At 39.4% G+C, this 21,188-nt stretch overlaps 1 non-coding gene across 1 annotated transcript; it reads left to right on the top strand.

The window, feature by feature from the left end:
• Positions 1-12,457: 12,457 nt before the first annotated feature.
• Positions 12,458-12,563, top strand: LOC131238403 (small nucleolar RNA R71). Its single transcript, XR_009167811.1, has one exon. It is a non-coding gene; the product is annotated as a small nucleolar RNA R71 (small nucleolar RNA).
• The last annotated feature ends 8,625 nt before the right edge of the window (positions 12,564-21,188 follow it).

Genomic DNA, 21,188 nt, shown 5'->3' with positions numbered 1-21,188 from the left:
AAAAGGTGCCACCTCTTATGTTGGGGCTCTTTAAGAACGCAATTTCTTTTATCATCGGTGCTTTTAAAGATCCAATGCCCCTTTTTGGATAGTGCTCAAGCAGTTCTCACTCATTCGGCTCGTCTAACACATGTTGATGTTCAGTCTCTTTACACTTCCTTGTCACAGTTTTATGATTCCACGAAAAACTTAGAAGTAGCACGGAGGATGGTCATTGCTCCCTAAATTCTAAGTAATCAAAAGGAATTGACATTAGTTAAGGAGAAGCTCTCTCATTCAAATGACGTTCTTGCCAATTGTAGCACTGCTAATCAATCTCTTCATGAGAAGTTAAAAGTCTTTGATAGAAGTGAGGCGATTATTAATGATCAAATCACTCTTCTTGAGAGAGAGATTCTATTACTCAAGAGTTAGAAAGAAGCAGAAGACTTAACTGTTCGTCAGATCAAAGCAGAGCTTGAAATGAATACTCAAATAATTAATATTGTACAAGCTAAATGAACAAGGAATAGGGAAGTTGCTACTTCTTTGGAATCAGAACTGATTGGCGTTCCTGATCAAGCTAGCATGATTCTTGAAGTTGAGTGCACAACTGTCGTGGCACAATCTCAATTCAAAGAAGAGTTGTAACATTACTTAGAGATATTGAACATAACAGAAGATCTGTAGGCATTGTATGTAAATATTCCTTTTGTGTTATGATATATAAACAGCTTGCAAATTTTTATTAAAGATATTTCGAGACATTTTGTTCTTTCATAAATTTCTACATCATCAATCATTTTAAGCATATTCATCTATACAATAGTCTTAACATGATATTTTAATGAAGAACCGCTATAAAAATCTCCACATATTATGATTGTCAGTATGGGATTCCCTTATATGATTTTCTTTTTAATAGGCAGCACTAGGTTTCAGTTTAGTTAGATGATCACACACAGTTTAAGCTCTTGAGTAGTGGAGCAACACAGTTTAGACTCTTGAGTAGTGGAGTCGGGTCTCACGTGATAGTCTCTATAACTCTCATGAGTTCACTGAACTTCTCACAGCCTGGTGACTTCACAAACCGTGATCCATCAAAGGGGCCCAATAAAGCTACTGGGGTCGTGAACTCAGTTTGATTTACGCACAGGGTTGGCTGTTGTAACTCACTAGAGTTCATGGGCGCACGAGGTGACCTTTGGGGTACCAAATCTAGGGCCGTCAATCCATCAATGAGTAGGTTTAGGCCCTTCCTCATGAGTTACTACTGAAATCAAGCTAATGATCTGGGGGGACTTATGGATGGTTGGCCTATTTATGGACAATGGCCAAAGAGCACACACTACAGCCCGCGTTTTCTTCGTCTACAAGGTCGAGCCCATTCATAGAAGGGCAATTTCATCCGTTCCCCATGACATTGCCAGAAAGCTATACAGACGGCATGGGTGTTACACGTGATTAGTCGTTAAGGACTTTTTAGCCCTTTAGAGCTTTCAGTCACTGGCTTCATCTACTGCCCGCATGGGTATGCGTACGATGGCCTTCACGGGCTTTTTAGGGCCACTGGCTTCTCACCGCTGCCCGAATGGTGATGGAGATAGGCTTTATGCGTAGTTGGCAGTGTAGGCTTGGCTAAGCTGCCTTAAATAATGATACGTTGTCATCATTTGTTATAATAATAATACGTGTCTTAATCGATATATCACCATTGCTGATAATGTTGACGATATTCATGTTATGCTCATAATAATAATATATCGGCCTGGTGATGATAACAATTTCGACGAATTTCAATGAACGATGGTGACTTTCTTTTAATAAACCATTGGTATGTAATCTTTGATGATATATTTGAAATTCCTCCTTTATTCGATTGTTTGACAAAGAATATACATGAACCTGGCTTCACTTGTCTTTGCCCCCTTTTGATGTAGAAGCATTATGGCAATAATCTTTCTAGATCAAAACCAAAACCTTCTTCAAAGATAATACTTCTTAATGAAGCGTGCATTGACTGATATTCTAAATCCCTCCCATCCTGATCAACTACTCTATATGATCTGTTTGAATATACTTATTTTATAATGTACGACCCATCCCATTTGGGCTCAAACTTGCCTCCTGTTCTACAGGTCACCACTATTGGTCTTTTCAACATTAACTCCATATCCTCTTTCTTGAAAGAGTGATATTTCACTCACTTATCAAAAGCAGCTGATATTCTTGCTTGATAAGATTGTAATCGTTGTTGGGTTGCCAGATGCTTCTCATCGAGTAGGTCTAGGTCTTTCAGTCTTACCTTTGCATTTTCATCATCTATAATTGACTGATGTATTGCTACTCTGAGCGACGTGACTTGTGTTTCAATTGGAACGACCACCTTTACACCATAAACTAGTGAATACAGTGTCACGCCGTTGTTGTTTGGTGAGTACTATACGCCCACAGTGCTTCTTGTAACTTTTCGTCCCAGTCGCGCTTATTTTCGGTCACCGTCTTCTTCAGTATTTTCACAATCATTTTGTTAAACGCCTCTACTAAGCCATTTGCCGGTGGATAGTAAGGTGTTGAAAATGAATGTTAGATACCAAACTTTTGACACAATTTCTCCATCCCTCTGTTCTTAAAAGGGGTACCATTGTCGGTAACAATCTTCTTTGGGATGCCATGGCAATATATTATCGCATGTCTAATGAAATTGACCACATCTTTCTCTTTGGCATTGCGCAATGCGATCACTTCCATCCATTTGGAGAAGAAGTCTGTTGCTACCAGAATATATTGTTTTCCCTTGGATGAAGGCGGATTTATGGGCCCAATAACATTGAGTCCCCAAGTGGCGAAAGGCCAAAAAGTAACCGTTTGATGGATATCTTCAGGGGGAACATGCACAACATCTCCATGGATTTGACATTCGTGATACCTTTTTGCATAATCTATTGCATCTTTGAACATTGCAAGCTAGTAATATCCCATTCGATGTATTTGATGAAATAAATTTCATCTAGCCTGATGTGCCCCGCATTCTCCAGAATGTGCTTCTCGTAACATCTGACCTGCTTCTTTTTCATCGAGACAATGTAGCAGCATCTCGTTGTAAGATTTTTTGTAGAGAACTTCACTATAAATGATGAATCTGCTTAATCTCTGTCTAACTTGTTGCCTTTGTGCTAGATCTTCTGGCAAGATATAATATTTAAGGTAATCTATGAATGGCTCCTCCAATCACCCGCTGTCACCTCTAAATATGATATAGGAAATGCTTCGCTAACCTCTTCGACAACTTCGAGAGAGGGCATGAATCTTTTTCCTCTATAGTCACTTAAAGTGGACTTCGGTTTGAATAGGATAGGGCTGCCGCTAGACTAGCCAAAGTGTCTGCCTTTGCATTTTCGGATTGTGGTACATGCTTGATTTCAATATGGTAAAATTGCTCTAATAACTGTTGGGCTTTTCGACAGTACGGCAAGAGTTCTTGCTTTCTTATTTCAAAGTCAGTCGTTAACTAATTTATAATTAGCTTGAAATCCCTAAAAATATGCAGCTTCCTTACTTTCATTTCATGAGCGATTTCCATTCCGATGATGAGAGCTTGATATCCAGCGTCATTGTTCGTATAAGCAATGCCCAATGTGAAAGAATATGGTAATAAATCACCCTGAGGTGTGATGAAAATGACTCCTGTCCCCACTCCTGACGTTCAAGAAGCACCATCGAAATATATTTACGATTGGTCTTATGGTTCAATCATCATTACGTGTTCATCAGGAAAATCATCGCAAATTGTCTCACTTTCCATTACGGGATGCGCTACTAAGAAATCTGATACTGCTTGTCCTTTCACTGCTTTTGCCGGCTCATAGGTAATGGTGTATTCCGAAGGTAATAGCATCCATTTGGCCAATCTTCCTGATAAATCGGCCTTATCATAAAAAACTTTATCGGATCTGCCATTGAGATCAAAGTTATGACATGGGAGAGACAATAATGCCTCAATTTCTGTACCACAAATATCAGTGCCAAACATTCCTTCTCGATCAGAGAGTAATTACATTCCGCTCCTATCAGAGTTCAGCTCAAGTAATAAAGAGCAGTTTCTTTTCCTTCTTCATTTATCTGTGCTAACAAGGCTCCTAACGAATTTTCAGCCGCATATATATAGGATAAGTGGTTTACCTTTAATAGGTGTTGTTAACATCGAAGGCTGTCTCATCAACTCTTTTATTGAATCGAACGCGTTTTGACAGGCTTTGTCCCATATGAATTCTATTCCTTTCTTCATCAAATGGGAAAACGGCTGACATCTTCTTGCCAAATTCGAGATAAAATGATGAATATATGCTAGTTTCCCTTGTAAGCTTTTCAATTCTTTTAAGGCGACATATCTTGAATGGCCTTAACTTTCCCTAAGTCAATTTCGATACCCCTGTGCCTGACGACGAAACCAAGGAACTTTCCTGACAGCACTCCAAAAGAACATTTAGCCAGGTTCATCTTTAGTTGCTTCTTTATGAGTCGACGGAAGACTGATGCTAAATGTTCATGATGTTCCTGAGGATTACCCGACCTAACCACCAGGTCATCAACATAACATTCGACATGCTTGTGCATCATATCTTGAAAAATATTTTGCATCGCCCTCTAGTATGTTACCCCAGCATTCTTAAGACCGAATGGCATAACTTTGTAGTAGTAAATTCCTAATAAGGTTCTGAACGTTATTACTTCTTCATCGTCAGGAGCCATCCTAATTTGATTATAACCAGCATAGCCATCCATGAAAGACATGACAGCGTATTGCGTCGTACTGTCGATCAATAGTTCCGCTATTGGGAGGGGGAAGTCATCCTTTGGGTAAGCCTCATTCAGGTCCCTGAAATCTACACATACCCCGATTTGTCCGCTTTTCTTTTTTACTAGAACTATATTCGATATCCACTTGGGATATTTGACCTCTCTGATAAATCCAACTTTGATTAGTTCATTTACTTGTTCCTCTATCAGAGGAACCAGATTTGGATGAAATCGCCTTTGCACTTGTTTAATCGGTCTTTTGTCCTTATAAATATTTAATTGATATACTACTACCGAAGGTTCTAAGCCTGGCATTTCAACATATGTCCATGCAAAAACATCTTTATTTTCTTTCAGCGGTCGGGTGTATTCTTTAGTTTCTTGTTCAGGAAGACCAACACTTATGAATGTATTTCTCGGTTCTTTTTCCGTACCCAAATTTACCTCTCGTAAGCTATCAATCGTTGGTTGCCCCCTGTCTTTTATCTGCTTCGGAGCTATCTCAGGGTGCTTAACTACTTTGAGATCTACCTCTGATACTTGATCGACTGTGACCATATTTACTAAAGACTCTACCCCCAATCCTTGAAATCTTTCTCTCTTCTTTTGGCCAACTCCAATAGGGACCTGAATTCCTTTCCCATGATTTAAACCCGTCGGTTCTTCATTATCAAAACCCATCATTTTCATCATTCTTTTACTTGCCGGACTATATTTCTTGAGATTACGAGATGTCAACTTGCCATGGTACATATTATTCTCAACCCTTGCTTCCATCTTTTCTTCCGAAGAGGCGTAAAATTCAATCAGCTCCTGATATTTTGCATCAGCTATGACATGAAACTTTCCCAGAACGACTTGCTTCATTTGGCACATGGCAATGGTACTGTATGGTTTAACTGTAGGATTTTAAACTGTTCAGGTGACAGTAATGTCAAGGGTGGTTGTCTTGGCTGCTTTAGATGTCTCAGCACAAAATAGAACTTCTTCTTTGCTTCTGAAGTTTCAGATGATCCTGCCTTTTCGGATTCTCCTTTTATTGCTTTCACGTGAGCATTTTTCAAGGCTTTGCCTTTATCATTATTTTTCTCTTCCCATTTGGCAAATCCGTCGTAGTAACTGGCATCTACAAAGAAGGCTTTAGCTTCCGTGTATGGTCTTACATCGGCCATTACCTTATATTGTATCCCATTCCTACAGTATTTGAAGCATTGATGAAGGGTAGAAGGTACAATACTGTACTGATGTATCCATGGTCTTCCTAAGAGGAGATTATATGTCATGACTGCGCTGATCATATGGCAAATAACATCAGTAATTAAGTCTCCTATTTCTAATGTTATCGTAGTTTTGCCGAGTGCACACTGCCCATCTTGATTAAAGCCCTGCATCATCATTCCACTAGGGTGTAAATCAGAACGACGGTAACCCAGTTTATTCAGCATTCTTAACGGTAACAGGTTCACTACGGATCCATTGTCAAGCAAAATCCTTTTTTTACTTTCTAACAGCGAATGTGGCCTATTATCATCAATGATATATTATTCCCTACATCACAATCTAGATCATCATCAGAGAAGGAGACTACTAGCATACAGTCTTCTTGCTCTTTGTGTTCTTCATTTTCCTTTTCTACCAATAATGTTTCTCTAACATTGTGGTCGGATAGCATTTGAATCAGTCTTTGCCTACAATATTCTGATAACTTTAATGCGTCATAAATGCTTAACCGGGCTGGTATACCCTTCAAATGATTCACGACGTCATAGGTCACTTTTGTCGTTTCACTCCTCTCCTCTTTCTTTTCACTATTGTGCTGGTCCGTGATGACCTTAGTCCTTGCTGTTCTGACTTGTTGCCTTGGGGGACTTGTCGTCCTTTTCCCAACCGTTGCGTAATTACCGCGGCTTTCCTTGTCATCTCATGATTTTCTTTCTCTGCTCTGTCATGAGCATTTTCCTAAATTTTCAACCTGTTCACCGTCGCCTTCGTGTCCCTTTCTTTTTTATTTTCCGATCACTATTTCACCCTTATTTATCATTCTTTGTATTATGCACTTTAATGTATAGTAATTTTCTGTCAGATGTCCTACCAGACAATGGTAGCGGCAAAAATCTCTTTCTCTCAATCTTCATGCATCTTCAGGGCTCTTGGATGCGGGTAATTCTATCCTACCGGCTTTCAACAGTTGATTCATCATAGGGAGAATGTATTCCTTGTCAAATGCAAACCCTTCGTGAGAATTAAGTGATCTGGGCATATTTTCAGCGAACCTGCTTTTGGGGCGATTTAATTATTCCTTCTGTTTTGCCCTTTTCTCTCCTGAACCTCTTGTTTATTGGCTCCTTTTATCATAATCCACAGTATTTGAGGTTAACCTACTTGGTCCCCTTCTGGCTATTTCATAATGAAACGCTACATTTTTCGGGTCATCAGCTCTGGGCATGGGCTTTGATGGCCAATTCACGGAAAGTCTTAACATCAGCACTAGTGAGACTAAACACAATTCCCATTTCCATGGAATTTAAACACATCTTGACCTATTTTTTTTCTTTTCGGTAGTTGTCTGCATGATGCTCCCAGTGTTTTCCATCTGTCTATAAACTTTTCCACCGGTTCCCCTTCTCTCTGTTGTACTGAAGCCAACTCTGTAATTCTGACATTGCATTCTGAAGAGAAGAAGTTTGACATAAAGGCATCCTGCATCTGTTCTCACATGCGTATCGATCCTAAGGCCAGACTAGAATACCATCGGAACGCTTTACTTGTCAGGGATGATCCGAACAAACATAGGCAGTACTGCGGTATCATGGAGAAATTCCCCATGTTGGTAATAAAATGCATCAAATGTTCCTCCGACGACCCATCCCCGTTAAACTTTTGAAAATCTGGATACTTGAAATTATTCGAGAACGAGATATCCTCGACTTCTCTTGGATATGGTGTCCGATATTTGAATCTTCCTATACTCTCACGTTCCTTTTTTGATCTGACTGCTTCTTCGACAACCTGTCGTACATCTTCTTATGTTAATGCTCTCATCGTAGGGGTAGACCCGTGTGACCCAGTCCGCGGAGGCTGTGACCCTTTAGGATGATGTTCTCATTCATTTGTGTTATCGATCATTGGGGGTGCTATCATTCATGCCACATTATGTTCCAGAGTTCCCAAGGCTTCCCGGAGGCTCCTACATTCCTCCATTAATGTTTTTTTGTGCTTCTGCCATCTCAGTGATGCGATCCTCTATAGTCAGAGAAGGTCCTTGGTTTGTTCCGGCCATATGAACAGCAGCCTCTCCACTCCCTGATGAGGCAGTAGTCGAGATAGGAGAGCGCCTTGACATTATGGGAGTTGCCAAAAGAGGGGACTTGCTTGAACCTTGTGTATTTTTGGACTAACTGGCTGAGTGGGGAGACAGAGATTGGAGATGTGGATCCCTGTGGGCTTGTCAGTAAAGCCTTCCCTTTCTGTTCTTTTGTCCATCGGGGGCCCTTAACAGGTAAAGTAGGAAAATCTCACGCGGCTGAAGGAATCATTACTTGTTTGTAGTAGATTATCGGCGAGGCAAGTTCAGGATGTTGCCTAGCTGTGTTTTGTGTTATCGGCCCCCTACCTCTTCTCAGTGGCGAATTTGTTCCCGTTGTAGTGACGTTCTGGGTCCTTGTCCTCCTACGAGTGATGGCGAATTTGCTTACTTATTACTGCTTTATCTTTGCGGCATCCAGTTTATTTATCAGCATACTCCACAACAAACCCTGTCATAGTGAAGTAGAAAACTATATTTCCTTGAACGATTGTCATTGATTGGTTGGTTGTAATATTCTTTCTCCTGAATCGCTCACATTCACATTATAATAATAAAATAAAAAAATATTAGTACTTATATCAAGTCGTATTCTATTTTGGAGATTAATGGTAGGATGTTCCCGCTGAGAGTAGCCATTTTGGTGCCTTGAAGACGCCAAACAGTCATGATTATCTCTTGTGCAATTCTTAAGTTAATATTCAAGTGAATATAAGAAAATTTCCCAGTGGAGTCACCATTTTGGTTCGAACAAGAAACAAATGCATTTCATTCGAGAAATTTCATTCACTTAATAATTAATAGAAGAAGATAAAGAAGATAATCACGTTATTTATTATTTCAAGTTTTTTTTCCATCCCTTTCTCCTTTGATTCCAAAATAGACTTGTGATAAAAAGAAAAACAAACAAAAGACATTATGCGCTAAGGCAATAAGTGTTGGAAGCGTCGTATATTGTAGGGCCATGCTTTGTGTGCTAGCTATTGTGCACTAGCTAGCTATATTGTGCGCCCGCTAACTTTGTGCACTGGCTAACTCTATGCGCTCACAGCGTTGCGCGCATGCTAACTTTGTGCTCTCACAACATTGTGCGGTGGCTAACTTTGTGCGCTCGCAGCGTTGTGCACCAATGGTGTTGTGCGCCGCACAACACCTGTCTCGCACAATAGGTGGAGACTCTACCTCTTTTCTCTCAGATCTTCTTCTCCTTGATTAGTTGCTAATGACCCCTTATTGACGGGTCGGGGGTATTTATAGCCTTCTCACACGTGTGAACATGCAACGTAGTCTCTGTGCGGAATCCTTTGCACGACCTTCATTATGCGAAGTCCTTTGTGCGGCCATCTTATGTGGACCCCGGTGTGCGGACCCTCTTGTGTGGACTCCTTTGTACTAACCCCGGTGTGCGGATCTCTCTGTGTGGGCCACTGTTTGCGATCATTTCTGTTTCATGGTCTATTTTCGCACAATGATTTGTGCACAAAACTTAGTTCTGCACAATGATTTGCACACAACACTTAGTTCTGCACAACGATTTGCCACAGTGAACTTTCTGCTACCTTTTTCCTTTTTATGCCTCAACAGTATGTTCTTGGGTGGAGGTAGGTTAGAGATAAGATCAATTTTAGCTTTATCTACCTTAATTCCCTTGGACGATATGATGTGTCTAAGGACAATTCCCATACGAACCATGGAGTGGCACTTCTCCCAATTCAGTACCAAGTTCTTTTCCTCACATCGCTTCAACACGTTTTTTAAAATTTTCAAGCATTTGCTGAAGGATGGACCAAAGACCGAGAAAATGTCCATGAAGACCTCTAAATATTATCCCACCATATCAGAAAAAATACTCATCATACATCGTTGAAAAGTGGTGGGGGCATTACACAGTCCAAATGGCATCCTTCGGTAAGCAAAGGTGCTAAAAGGATATGTGAATGTGGTCTTTTCTTGATCTTCAAGGGCTATCTCGATCTAATTTTAGCCCTAATATCCATCAAGGATACAGTAATAGGAATGACCAGCTAGCCTTTCCAAAATTTGATCAATGAAGGGTAGAGGAAAGTGGTCCTTCCTCATGATGGTATTCAACTTCCTATAGTCAATGCACATTCTCCAACCAGTAGTGACTCTAGTTGGCATGAATTCATTGTTGGCATTGGCTATGATGGTGATTCCAGACTTCTTAGTAGCCACCCGAGTTGGACTCACCCATTGACTATCGGATATAGGGTATATGATACCCATATCCAATAGTTTAAGAACCTTGGCCTTAACCACTTCCTTCATGTTTGGATTTAGTCTACACTGTGGTTGCTATGAGGTCTTCGCATTATCCTCAAGATGAATGCGGTGAGTACAAATCAAAGGGTCAATTCCCTTGAGGTCTGCAATCGACCACCAATGGGCTCTTTTGTGCTCAAGGAGAGTAGAGATGTGCAGACTCTCCTTTTCTTGCTCAAGTTGGGAAGAAATCACCACCGGATATGTCTCATCTTGACCTAAATACACATATTTCAAATCAGAGGGCAAATGTTTTAGGTCAAGCTTTGGTGCCTTGAGGTTAAACAGTAGAGGCACTACATCAGTTTGGGGTAACTCTTCAAATTGTGGCCTCCACCAGTTAACTTTCAGTACCGGCACAGTATCAAGCACGGCCCCCATCTGCTTAATCTTGTCATCACCGAAATCATGGAAGTGGACCAAGCATGTCTCTAGAGGGTCAGAGGATAAGGTCAAAAGTGTTTTATCTTCCACGAAAGAGTCAATCATGTTAATGCCGTGAAAATTGTCATCATCCTCTAACTATTTTCTGGTGTTGAAAAAAATATTCAACTCCAATGTCATATTTCCAAAAGACATAACTTTATTCCTACAATTAATGATTGCGTTTGAAATGGTAAAGAATGGGTGACCAAGCATGATGGGAATTTGAGTGCTCATGTTACTGATGGGTTGTGTATCCAAGATGATAAAATCTACCAAGTAGTAGAATCTGTCAACCTGGACCAACACATCCTTAATTACCCCTCTCGGTACACAAATTGAGTGATCAGCAAGTTGTAATGTGGTTAGGGTAGGTTTTAATTCATCCAAACCTAGCCATTTGTAGACCGAGTAAGGAATTATATTTACGCTCGCTCTTAAGTCAAGAAGTGCATGCTCAATTCGGTAGTTCCCAATTACGCAAGCAACGATCGGGCTACTAGGATCCTTGAATTTCTATGGCACATCTTGCTTTAGGATGGCACTCACTTTTTCAGTTAAAAAGATTTTCTTTTGAATATTTTATTATTTTTTTGTCGTACATAAGTCTTTCAGAAATTTAGCATATGAAGGTATTTGTTAACTGCATCCAGTAAAGGAATATTGACCTTCAATTATTTCAACACCTCTAGAATGTCCTGAGAGTTAGAGAGAGATTTTGGTGCAATCAACCATTGGGGGAATGGGGCAATCGTCTTGCCTTAAAGTTACGGTTCCAATTCTTGTAGAGCAGTGGTAGGTCTATCATTGTTGTCTTCTTCCGGGTCCTTAGGCTTTTTAGCCCTTACCAGATTAGATTTGTCAATTATCTTCCCACTCCTAAGAGTGGTGATAGACTTAGCTTTCTCCATTTGATTTGAAGAGCTTGGATCACTTATCTCATATTGCAGTTTAAGATTGGGGAAGGGTTGGGCTAGAAGAATCCCCTTTTCTCTAATTAAAATTTTTGTCTCACACCCTTGTATGGCCTTTGAAATGTCTTGAAGGGTTTGCAATATACCCTAGGTGATAAGCTCTTGGTTTTGAATATGTTTTAGAACTAGATCCTCTTAAGGTTTCCCTTGATTTGGAATTTGATTAAAGAAATCTTGAGGAGTAGTAGTTTGTCCATTCCTCCAATTGAAATTTGGATGATTTCTCCAACTAGGATTTTATATATTGGAGGTAGGTCCATTGAAAGGTCTTTGGTAATTGTTCATGGCGTTCGATTCCTCATTCAACACCTCTCGAAAGGCAGGTATTATTGGACACTTTTCAGTTGAGTAAACGTTACAATCACAAATACCGCAAACAGTTTCCTTAACCTTATCCTTCTTTAGTTCCATGGCCTCGAATTTCTTTATGAGATTAGCCACTTTATCATTGATATCATCATCCTCTTTCAGAAGGTATAGCCCACCCCTTTCCTTTGATTGAGTGGGCCTAAAGGAGGTACTTGATTTTAGGTATGTTTCCCATGATTGTCCATTTTCGGCAAGTCTATCTAAGTAATCCCACACATTATTGACATATAAATTCATGAATTCCACATTGCACATTGTCTTGACCAATTGGCGCATAGAAGATGTCAGCCCATCATAGAAAAAGTGTGTAATGCGCCACATTTCAAAACTGTGTTGTGGGCACGAACTACAAGGTCCTTGAAACACTCCCATCATTGGAAGAATGTTTCATCCTCCTTTTGGGCAAAGTTCATGATTGGCTTTCTAAGGGTGTTCGTTTTATGATGTGAAAAAAATTTCTTTATGAACTCCCTGATCATGTCATTCCATGTGCTAATAGATCGGGGACGTAGTGAATGCCACAACGTCTTAGCCTTCTCTTTCAAAGAAAAGGGAAAGAGTTCCAATCTAACTGTGTCCTCTGACACGTTAGGAAAGTATAAAGTGGCTATAATCTCGTCAAACTCTTTCAAGTGTAGATATGGATTTTCAGATTCAAGTCCATGAAATTTTAGAAGGAGTTGGATCACCCCTGGCATAATGTCCATATGTCCTGTATTTTCTAGAGAAACCATGCATGAGGGCATGCTCAATCTTGACGGCTGTAAATAGTCTCGCAAAGTATGAGGCGGGGGTGCTCATGCACCTCATTCTCTCCTTGGACTTCCTTAACCCTAGGTTGAGGTTGTTTTCCTGGTTCATTGATTGGTTAATTTACAGCCATAACCTCAATTAACTCTAATTATCTCAAGTGGTGTCTAATCCTATGATGGATAAATAATCCCTCGACTAATCCTCCTTTACTCAAAATACGTCAAGTGTTGTCACAGACCCACTTGGGCATAAAATACTCTCAGCCCTCAATTTCAAATTCTAACCTAAACTTAAAAGAAAGAAAGGAAATAGAAATCTAGAAATAGATAGAGAGAGGGAATTAGAAAGAAGTTACCAAATTAGAAGTTCCTAAATTAAGATCCTGCAAAACAAAACAAAACAAGTCAGTTTCTAAAAACAAAAAATCTATAATTAGAAAGTTTCTAAAAACATAAAACAAACCCTAATCTAGAAATAGAAAATAGAAAAATCCTAATCTTAACCTAATTCTAAAACTAACTATTCTATAAAAAAATACAGCCGTCAGTCCCCGGCAACAGCGCCAAAAACTTGTTCATAACCCTAAGTGTAGGGTCGCGATGTTGTAATAATCTTGGTAAGACTGAGGTCGAATCCACAGGGACTGAATTTTTGTGTCTTCTGAAAGTAACTAGAAGTAGAACTAGAAGAAGACAAAAATCTAAATATGGAAAATTGAGAGAGTAACTATGAATTATTTAACTAAAACTTGTAAATTTAAAGGTGGGAAACTAGAGTTTCCATGGATCCACTTGTAGAGATCAGGGAGACTTATGCTTGATTTAAGAACATAATTGGAATCAGGGTTCCTTCTTATCCAATTGAAAGATATCTAAGTAAAACCAAATTTGAACTTTCTTTGACCTAATTATCAATGGATGAGAGGTGTGAGAACTGGAAGTGATTCCATCACAAAACCATGCCCATGAAACAAGGCAAACAATAGGATTTACTAATCCCATAACCAATCATAAGAAAATCATGAAGATTAGAAGGATTCTATCACCCAACCATGCCCATGGGACGATGGTGAACAGTGGGATTGCCTAATTTCATAATCTCAATACATGATAAAAACATACTCAAAGCTATCACAGATCTATTGTAATTTGAGTCACAATAAACCATTAAAAATTGAAAGTATTCCTTATAATCAAACTAGAATCAAAGATAGTTCAAATTAAACATGAATTAAAGTAATAGAAAATATCCCATCACACTACAAGCTTCACCTCTTAGCACTAGCTAAGAGGTTTAGCCAACCATAGAGATTATTAAACTAGAATCGCTTAAGTAAAACATAAAAAACAACTAAGGAAATGGAATAAAATCTCTTGGTGACGGCTTCTCCACTCTTTTTCTCCACTCCTCAAACCCTAGAGGATTCCTAGGGATGCCCTAGGGACCCCTATTTATAGTTTTAGGCCTTAGACTTTCACACCGAGTTGGAAAATTTCAGAAACTGCTTCAAATTTCTGCAATTCGTGTGCTAGTTGCATAACCCAGGACTGTTCGAGAAAAACCCTTGACTAGTCGAGGGTCACCTTCAACTGGTTGAGGGTTTCCTTTGATTGTTTGAGGATTACCTAATTTTCAATGATTTTGTCGCTGGAGTTCAAGTCGAGCCACCTTTAACTGGTGCAGCAGAGTCCAGGATTGAGCCTATGTAGGACTAGTTGAGCAGGAGTTAGGACTAGTCGAGGATTATGCAAATTCACTTCAAAACTTCAATTCTCTTAATTCATAACTCAGTTTTCTTGGATCTTTGGCATATGAATTCTTCATTCCTGGTTTCATTGGATCCACTCTTAGCTTTAGTGATTCTTGAGTGTTAAATCTATGCTTTTAACATCTTTTTCAATCCAAGCTCTTAATTCACCTTGCAACATAAACATGATTAAAATAGAACATTAAGTATTATCATGTTCATAAAACCAAGTAATAAATGGGGTCTAATATGTAATATTTGCCCTCAACAACTAATGCATATCCATATGAAGTTTCTGGAGATATACTCTCACTAGTTGCTCTGAATATCCAATGTGATATCTATCAGAGAACCGAAGTATGTTTACCCACTCTAATCGTGAGACAGTTAATTCGAGTTGTCAAAGGTATTCACTACACAAGTCTTCCCTTTCCCATTATCATCTGCAAACTCTCTAAGTTTCTTGCACTGCCCCCTACTCACGATACAATATATCCAACAGTATATCTTACCAATAAAATTTTACTCAAAATCGTCCAAACTCATTAAGAATGGAGTAGCGGCAAAGAAGCTCAATACACTCTGATGGCCACTGGATAGGACTCTTGTCGCACTCCAGTGACTGCACCAAATCCATTATCAGTCAGGACTGGGCGCCTCCTTGGCTAGAATGATCCAATGCGTCAACTTCTCGACGGGCAGTCAAATATAGAAGCTCACCTCCGACAATATGAAAATCGACTCTCTAAGAGTGAATTGCATCTTGATGCTCTTCAACATACTAGAGAACACATCACTGAACTTCTTCTGACTCGTCGTTCTTATATTGCTCCATATGAGGGTGGATCATCCAGATACTTTTTCATTATATTGTTGTTGAATCGTAGTACATTTTCCTTTTGGATATTTATGCCCTTAAGGGCTTGTTAGTTTTTGGATGGTGGTTTATTCTACCCAATCTTAAGGTAGTAATTTGGATAATTTTGATGACATTCTATTAAATATTCCTGTTAAGATTATTCTTTTTATCTAACATATGGTTTGGCTGATCATGATGATATATTTCACTATTTGTATGATGATCTTTATGCCCATATCATTTTATGATTTATTCTCTTACCCTCTGCAATATCAATTCTCATATATTATTAGAATATTTCTTGATAAACTATTTTCCAATAGCTGACAAAAAAGGGGAGAAGAAACCTACCCACCAAAATAATGTGTGTTTCTTGTAGAAATTGTTTGTTTCCCTTATTGCAGGTTTTCCTAGTAAACACTAAGGGGGAGCAGCATGATTTTGTATTATGTGTCAAGTCTTGAGTTATAAATCTATATGTTTGATATGTAATTTTTTTTATTTTGGTATGTCATTGGTTTGGACCATGACACGGTTGTAGGTTAGGTTATTTTTATCACCTAATTGACAAAGGAGGAGATTGTTAGTGCACTTATTTGCACCCATCTTTGTCAATTACATGAATAGTTGTCTTATAGTTGGATGAGTTCTTGGCAAGTGAAGACTAACGATGTAACTAGATCAGAAGCATCAAAGCCATTGAAGATAAAGAAATGACCTTGCAAATAGATGATCCCAACCCAAATAGGAACACCTACCTACGACATCTATTCTAAGCCAATCCCAAGTTCATATTTTATCCTATAGTATTAGCTTTTTCATATCCCAAGTTGTTGAATGATTAAAATGTCAAAAATAAGAAAATTTGTCCACCTTCGGTAGGAAGGTGCCACCGATTGTCACATTCGGTGTCACTAAAGATACCTTTGGTGTTACCAAAAGTGTTCAAAACTATCCAACAAGCTTACAACGTTAATTTTGTATCATCAATTGAATAATTCGGTGACACCGACCACCACCGACGACCAATTTTTGGTGCCACTGAAATGGACATATTTTGAACAGTAGCTTGACGTATTAATTAGGTACTACCGAATGATATTTTGGTACCGCCGAAGCAAGTTTGGTGATACCGAACTTCACTTTGATAGCACTATAAAATAGCCATTTTATAGTTGTTTTATATCCATTGGAAGCCTTTTTCTATAAAAGTATCTTGTAGAAACTTGCAAAATAGTGGAAATAGGCACCATAAGGTCTCTAGTGTACCCCAAGCTTATCCTAGCCCATTTAGACTCTATCCATATGAGTTCATGTTCTTTTCATTGTGATCTTTCACTTCTATGAGCATTCAAAGCTCCTATTTAATGAAGAACATGAACTTGTGCCGTCTCCAGAGTTCAAAAACCAAACCAATAGAAAAATCCTTGGTTCTTTGATACTCTAGAGCGTCCATAAATTGAATCCATTAAGAAATCTACTTATTATCCTAGATAGGAGATTCAACCAACTCCCATAATCTTAGTCACCTTCTAGGCCCATCTTATGCAAGGTTTTTTATTGTGAAGCTAAGGCAACAGGTAAATACAAGCTATGGGATCGGGGGAGCACCGGAAAGTTGATTCAAGCTTGAGAGTTCAAAAGTTTGGTCTCTTTCCTCTTGTAGGATTGAGGCTAAGAGTTTGCTATAAACAAACTCGATTAGGTTCCTTGTGTGGGACCTTGGCCGGTGGGCCTAATGGTAGAGGTGCCTTGTGTGGGAACTTGCCTAGTGGGCCTAAACGTAGTTACATTGTGTGGGACCTTGTCCGGTGGGCCTAAACCGTAAGTACCTTGTGTGGGACCTTGGCCGGTGGGCCTAAATGTGGGTTCTATGTGTAGGACCTTTGCTCTTGCGGAGAGTATAAATTTATGTCCTTAATGTAGGATTGTAAAGGTTATAAGTTGTAAGTGCTAAACTATATAACGCACACCATTATTTATCAAATTTAGTTTAGACAAAACAACTTGAGTTATAGTTCATCTAATGTGGATCAAGATGGAAAGTTCAAGTCTCAAGTCATTCAAGTTCAACATCTACTATGGAGACCGAGCTTAAGTACAAGTCATGAAGATTAGAAAGTACAAGTTATGAAGTTAGAAAGTTCAAGGTAAAGATCAAGCTAAAATAAGTTCAATTTCTACTACACTTCTAGTAGAAGATTAAGCTCCACCTTCAATACACTTCAAGTAGAAGATCAAGCTCCACCTTTAATACACTTCAAGTAGAAGATTTACTATACACCATTAAAGATTGAAGAAGAAGCACAAGCGTTAAACTTCAATGTCCAGTCTTCATAGGTATAATTGACCCTAAAAAGACCTCAGACTTAGGTGCTTTCAAAAAATAAACTTATATGGGTTTTTATACTTTCGTTAGCCATTAGTTCGACTAGTCTAAGCTGTGGCTTGATGTAACACCCTGAAATTCGGGGGACGAGCACAACTCAGCTCCTGAGTTTCAAAACATCACTTATGCAACATATGTAATAATGAATGTATGTTGTCTATATTAATGCATAACACATGAAGTAGATCAAGCCAAAACTGCAAACATAATCCATGGATAGGTGAAAGACGCAAGCGGAAGACTAAAGAAATACATGTGTATATGTGTAAGTCCCTGTGATATGTATGCTCTGCCAGGTCATAATCACAAGTGTTTTTGCCTCAAAAGATAAGTATCAAAATGAAGTAAACCATTATAACATCAACCCTGAATCCCCCTAAACCAGGACACGACTCACATGAACCCGCCTGAGAACTGCATAGAGGAGAATGCCTCCTCATCATCCTCAAACTCCTGCTCTACCTCGGGGGTCGCATCATCATCTGCATCTAAGACAGAGTCTGGTTGGTGTCTAAACACCGCCCCAGAACGTGGGAGTGAGTGATCAACTCAGTGGAACTATGCAGTAAAAGTTAACATGTTATCAATTCAATCAAGTAGTAATGATAAGGCAACACAATCAAACATGTCCTAATTACTCTTGTTAATGCAAGGATGTATGTAGCAATGATGCATGCCCTCGCCTGTACTCCCTTAGCGTCTTCATCTTACGGTACGCATGATAACCTCCCGCAGTGCTCCACGACACCAAGGCACATGCAACGCAGTGCATGCATATGATTACCAAGTTGTTATTAGTCCTTTCATACAGCAGGATTGGGAAGCTAAGGTACCTTCCTTATATCGATTCCCACACAGTGATCCATTTTAGGGTTGTCAGTCCTAGACAACCTCATACGATCATATGGTTATAGGTCGCTGCAAAGGGCTCGTCACCAATCAATGCATGCCTAGTCATACCTTAGTTGTTACACTAAGGCTCGTCACCTCACTGTAGTATCAAGGTATGCTCAAGGGCACTACAAAGGGCTCGTCACTAATCAATGTAGGCCGACAGCACGAATATAGTGTCCCATACCACCATAATTGGCTCACGAGTCTGGTTTGCTCACTGGTCAATGCGGGGAGGCTCGTCGCCCTAGCGTAGGCCGACAACTCGACTACGGTGTCCCATACCACCATGCCCGGCTCATGAGTCTTAGCGGATCAAGGTACACTGGTTAACAGGATTGCACTGGTAAGTTTAGTATCCTAGATTCAAACAGTAACGTCCATACATGGTGAACATCCACTGGGACATCGGGTTACTTGATGAGTTCGACTAGCATGAGCACACATTGAGTTGAACAACATGAAGTGCGCAAACACTCCGTGTGGCCAAACCACTGTCGACAACCCTAATACGACTCGGGTTCACCAAACACGCCTTACGTGGCGAAAACAACCTCAGCCATGAACTCAAAGCTCGTTACTGATTTCCTGGACTATTTCATAGTCCCAACACCTTCAATTATAATAGATATTCATACGAGCACTTTAGAACAGTAAAGGAACAACAATTCCAATCACACAAGCATGTGAGCATTTGATGGATTTCAACTTAACATGAATTCACACATAAGTAGTGCCTGAATTTAAACAAACAAAGAATGTAAATTGCATGTAGGAAATCATACACATCAATAATCTAGTTGAGAATCTCTCCTCAACGCCCATAAACAGGATATTATATTACACACTTAATCATTCAAACATATCTACAAACACTTAAACTACATATTCCAACATACATGACGTATGTTGGTGATAACACACACTTGGACAATTCCTTTCGCCAAGGAGTTGATACACGTACAACTAGCATGAACACATGACAATTTATCATGGCAAACACATGCTCATATTTCATACATATACAATACTTTCTACTTATACATGGAATACACAAATCTCCATATAGTTCATATATATCAGGAACACAATATGAACATCACATTTGGCATGTGAAATTTCACCCACACCAATAATAAATCATCAACCGACTTTGAAAGCATTGAAAACCATAACCTATACGAATATAGTCCGCACCTTACACCAGAAAGTGCGCAACGGATCTGATTTAGACGATAAACCTTCGTCAACAGCGATTAGACAACCTAAGGCATGAATTAAATTAGCTACAACAACACTTAGACCATTCTAAGTTCTAACATAGGTTAGGGTTTGATTAACTTACCTAAGAACGAGATTAGAATCGTCGGAATAACGATTCAGATACAATGGAGTAAGTATGCCGATTAACTGGAAAGAATATCAAGATGATTCACCAACTTCTCTCTCACTTTCTCTCTCTTTTCCTCTCTCTCTCTCTCTCTTAGCTAGGGTTAGAAAATTCGTATGGAGTTGAGAGTGAGGGTTTTAAGGTCTTTATATAGGCCTAAACTTGCTGAAAATAGCCTCAGGTCCAAGGTATACTTAGGTTATAACCAAATCGGGTCTATTTCGATCCAAAAGAGCGTTTCTGGAGGTCTTTTTTCTGAGTGTGGTCGGACTTAAACTCACTAATATTGGATCTTAAGCGAGTTAAGTTTTCAGTTCGATCGGGTTTCCAGATCGTCCATAACAGACCAATTTCAGTTCAACGGTCATCGAAACTCGATCAGGGCCACAAGCACTTTGACATGTGTGGGCCATCTTCCCTGATCCAAGGGTAAATTTGGGTCAGAATCCAACGGTCAGAATGCTTAAAATTGGCGCGCAAGCAACACGACTCAGATTTCATAAATTCATATTTAATTTCTCACCTTTCTCACACTCCTCACTCCGGACTTAAGCAAATCGTCTCAGGACATCATCCGGACTTGATTTTTGAGGTGATTATCAAGCCCAACAAAATGATCATAATGGTCTAAGATTATCGCTACCGGACTTTCGACGCGCGGTCTAGGTCCGATACAAAGTTTCCAAGTACTCCCAAGAGCAACTAGATTTAGCATTGAATCCAAGATTTCAGAGTAACGTAGCGCTAATGATTCTACAAGTTTTGGGTCTTACAGATCGACTTTAAAGTTATCGGTACCCATTTCCCAAGTAATCGAGTTTAGCGCTAGGTAACCCACATTTAACTTTTAAAGAATTTGAGGTAGTACTCGGGTCTTTGCACGAAATTTTTCGGGTCATTACAATCTACCCCCCTTAAAGAAAAAATTTCGTCCTCGAAATTCATACCTTCTCATATTCCTCAAGGATCTGAGGGTAGTTCTTTCTGACCTCGGCTTCAGTCTCCCAAGTAGCCTCTTCTTCACTGT

Source organism: Magnolia sinica, chromosome 2 (assembly GCF_029962835.1).
Source record: "Magnolia sinica isolate HGM2019 chromosome 2, MsV1, whole genome shotgun sequence".
Taxonomy (NCBI): Eukaryota; Viridiplantae; Streptophyta; class Magnoliopsida; order Magnoliales; family Magnoliaceae; genus Magnolia; species Magnolia sinica.
Note: the sequence above shows the minus strand (reverse complement) of the source record. Positions and strands in the feature narration are given on the sequence as shown.